The 4,198-nt window shown below is 40.1% G+C and overlaps 1 long non-coding RNA gene across 1 annotated transcript; it reads right to left on the bottom strand.

Annotated features, from left to right (window-relative positions):
* Window positions 1–383: 383 nt before the first annotated feature.
* On the bottom strand, window positions 384–3,908 carry LOC111924763 (uncharacterized). Its single transcript, XR_002861852.2, has 3 exons — window positions 3,859–3,908; window positions 1,772–1,951; window positions 384–714 (listed from the first exon to the last, which is right to left on the bottom strand). It is a non-coding gene; the product is annotated as an uncharacterized LOC111924763 (long non-coding RNA).
* Window positions 3,909–4,198: the final 290 nt, after the last annotated feature.

Here is a 4,198-nt window from a genome sequence, read left to right as displayed (position 1 = left end):
AAGTGATGATTGCAAATATGTTGTAAAGAAATATTACAGAATTTATAGTAGAACTTTTTATTTAAAAAAAAAAAATCCATAGTTTTTTCTCTTTTCATCTTCTCTATCTCTCTTCCTTAGTTAGAACATATTTGTCTGAAATTAATTTGGCCCACAATTTTCAGTGTGGTCTAAGGTTTGTTTTTTCTTTCCAATGTTATATTTCATTGCCTTTCATTCTCTCCATATTAGATACATTTAATGTGTCTTTCGAGTTCATTTCTGTTTCTTGACTCCAGCTTGCCTCTTTCTTCTTTTGCAGCTTTTGCTCTCCTTAGTCTTGTCTCACTGCACATTTTCAATTTTCTACAAGGAAGGACTGCCATGAGGAGAAAAATCTTTACTTTGTCAAGGATGCTTTTATTTTTCCTTTTTTTATTTTATGCAGCATTCACAACATATAATATTGTTTTTCACAGAGAGGTGAAAAACTGAATTTCTTCTCTACTGATAAGCAAACCCACAGTCTGTGTCACCTGGAGAGGACTGGGTTTTTATTCTTTTCCCCATTCCTCTTATGGATATGGCTCTTGGCTCCTCTTGGCTTTCCTGTCAGGAATTAGGGAAGCTTTCACCTACATAAGCTCTGTAGCAGCAGCACTGGAAAATGGTTACATTTGTTTTATTATAGCAACATGGGAACCCCTCGCTGATTTCTGACTGAAAGCTGGGTCCCTGTTGAGGAAGGAACAAAAATTAAACAATGTGTTGGCCCTGTTTCTCTTGTTCAAACCTTCCTGTCTTGTTCAATAATTGAGAGACAGCCTGTGACCTCCATTCCTCAAACTAGCACAGCTCCAGGCAGCTACAAAAACATGTTCAGACCTCACCCATTGCACAAAACAATGTCTCAGTTAGTGCTTCTCTTTGACAAATCTTTTTTGCTCACTGAACAGTCTTTGTATTATAAATCATGAGTAGATTACCCCCCAGATTTGGCTCCACTTCTCTTGAACCTCAATAGAAAACTAACAAACACCAAACAAGGGCCTCTGTTGGTTTGAGTCTGTGCTTAATGGTTGCTAACTTCAGGTGAAGTCTGCATCCAACCCTACAATATTTAACACTATGTACTGTCATGTATAATCAAATTTGGAGTAAAAAATTAAGTTATATAATTTTCAATATTTGAATGTATTTTTATTCCTATACCTTTACTGGCATATAATTTGCATCAGGATAGTTTTTTACAGGAGCTGAAGAGTAATTTAAAACCATAAAATAACAATGAAACTATCTGGAAAAACCTGTAGGCTTGTTCCCTTAAACAGCAGATGTGACAGGCACTTCACCAGAGTGCCAAACTCAGCAATGATGACGGGTTTCATTATATTTCATTATATATCATTATCCATGGTGGTGGATTGACCCTGGCTGGGTGCCAGGTGCCCACCCAGGCTGCTCCATGACTCCCTTCCTCAGATGGACAGAGAAGAGAAAATATAATGAAAGGCACGTGGGTCAAGATAAGGCCAGAAGACATCAGTCACCAATTACTGTCATGGACAAAACAGACTTGACAAGGAAATTAGTTTGATTTGCTACCAATCAAATCAGAGTAGAGTAATGGGAAATAAAAACAAATAATAAAACCAGCATTCCCCCATCCCTCCCTTCTTCCTGGACTAAACTTCAATCATGATTTTCTCAACATCCTCCTTTCAGAGGCACAGGGGAACAGGGAATTGTGCTGTTGCACTTGGGTTTTCCCCCCCCTTTTTAAAGACATTACCCTTGGGGCTCTGCCACTGTTTCTGACGGGCTCATCCTCAGACAGTGGAATGTCCATCCTGGAGCTGGCTGGCACTGGCTCTGCTGGACACAGGGGCACCTTCTGGAAGATTCTCACAAAAGCCACCCCACCCCCTAAACCTGGCCACACAAATCCAGAACAGTCAGAGTCTTGCAGGACCTGTAAGTAAAAGAAATGAGCATGAGAGAGCAGAGCTGCACAGATTGTACTATAAAGACCTCACTTAGAGGTTTTCATATAAGATTTGCTTCTAAATATTGCAACATACTATAAAGTCTAGAAGAAATATGTTCTTAATGCAGAAGTCTACTAAAAGCAAGGTAGAATCAATCTGTAGAGGACACTACAAAATTACTTTGGGGCTTACTGAGGATGACAGTGTTAGCTACAGCTGAGTTTCTTCTGCACCTGTATGGCACAGGTGACAGTCTTGACTCAGTGTAAGTCTAATGGGAGTAGAAATGCCTCACACAGCAAGGTGTTAGAGCTGTTTCAGACATATGAAATGGCCTGACTAGGTTTTTGAGATGACGAGCACTGTGTTCTGTTCAAAAGGAAAAAATGTTCCAGAGGTGAACAGAACAATGCTGAAGTGGCTTGCTCTGAATGTTATTTTTACTTTTCCTTAAAGAGCAGTGTATGGGAGATTTGCAAGAGAGGAAGGTTTGGAAAAACCCAAACAACTCGCATTTGGTAAGGTGGAGGGATTTAGTCAATATTACACATGATTCCCAGACTACCTCGTTTAAGAAAAACACTGCTTCTTGTATTTCAAGTGAGTTTGGGCAGGATGCAGCATTATTTCTACTAAAGAAGCTTTAAGGTCTATTGTTCAAGGCTTTTTGACACCTAAATTCAGTTCAGCCCTTTCAAAATTCTCAGGGCATTAAACAGAGTGCATGTAATACTCCAAGGTACAGTTGTGTAAACTGCCTCCATGATGAGTATTTACAAACCTTCAGCAGTCAAAATTCTTCATCAAATCTCATTTCTTTCTCAGTATTTCATGCTATTTCCACATAAAGGCAGTGAAACTGTTTAGGGGCTGGAACTTGTTCCTTTATAACAATGTCACGTAAAATGAAGTGTGGAAAAAATAAGTGGGATCGATGAGAAATATGTGGCTTAGAGCAGGGAAACCCACTCAAAAATAATGCATGCAGCTAGTGTAGGATTGATTCAGCTATGGCCATGTTGTAGACAAGAGAAACTTCAGTGCCTTGCCAGTATCTAGGTCTCTGTTTTTGTCCCCTTGTTTCCAGACCAGCCACAAGACATTTGAAACATAAAACACCTTGGACAAGAGCTTTGGAAAGGGGATAACTTCCACAGATCCTTGCTCGGTATACTTTAGCTGGGAAGTATTTCACAGAGACCTACTCACTCAACACTATCTACAATTACAGTTCTTTTACATATTCTAGTCTTGGACTTTTAGATTACTTTGTCTCAAATTACAAGTCCAGTTTAAAGGAATTGTAAAAGCAGTGACAGATGCCACAAAAAAAATAAGCCCCCAACCAAACCCAACACAATGACCTCCTCAGAGATAAAGGCACCAGCTGAGTTGGTGAAATTTCAAAATTATGTTTACATGGAGTGATTTGATGATGCACAAATGTGTGTATACGTGTATGAAAGCCTTTGAAAGCTTTTGAATTAGTTTAATGATATTTTCTGATTTTAACAGAGTGGAAGTTTCTCAAATGTGGGGCAATTGCAAGGTATTTAATATGCACTTGCACTGTTTTATATATATTTTTCAGTCTATTAATGCGATGTATTTACATCTCATAGGATTGCTACAACTTTTTGCAAACCTCAGGTTGTTACTCATGAACCATTTTTCCATCTTCTCTTCCCAGTATTTTAATGGCTTCATTGACTCTTGTGAGGCCTTTCCTCAGCTGTCTGCACCATGTATGTGTCTGACCTTCTTATCCCTGCCTTTCCCCACCTGCAGACCCAATCTGTCAGTGCCAAAGGTTTCAATTTAAGATAATAAACCAGAAGTGACTCCTAAGCCCACAAAGACGTGACATCCAGGAAATATGTCTCTACTGGACCTTCTCCTCAGGAAGGCTGGGGAGCTTAGTGCCCTCTCCCCACTGTGTTCCTTTCCCCCTGTTCCTTCTGAACAACTGGCACGTCTGTGATGTCTCCTCCCCTGCACATGTCCCCAGATATCACCTTCTGTTCCATCACTGGGCTGGCACACTCAGGCTTGTCTTCCAGGAGCCACCAAAGGGTACAGCCAAACACAGTGTGTTTCCAGCTTTCTGCATGGAAGTGGGTACTTTCTAAAGACACCTTTTCACCCGCTTCACCCACAGATGGTTTTTTGTCTCTGTCCTGGCTCCTGGAATGACCTCTCCATGCTGAAGATAAAAGTTCATATTGCTCCTT

Source organism: Cyanistes caeruleus, chromosome 1 (genome assembly GCF_971803275.1).
Source record: "Cyanistes caeruleus chromosome 1, bCyaCae1.hap1.1, whole genome shotgun sequence".
NCBI classification, from domain to species: domain Eukaryota; kingdom Metazoa; phylum Chordata; class Aves; order Passeriformes; family Paridae; genus Cyanistes; species Cyanistes caeruleus.
Note: the sequence above shows the minus strand (reverse complement) of the source record. Positions and strands in the feature narration are given on the sequence as shown.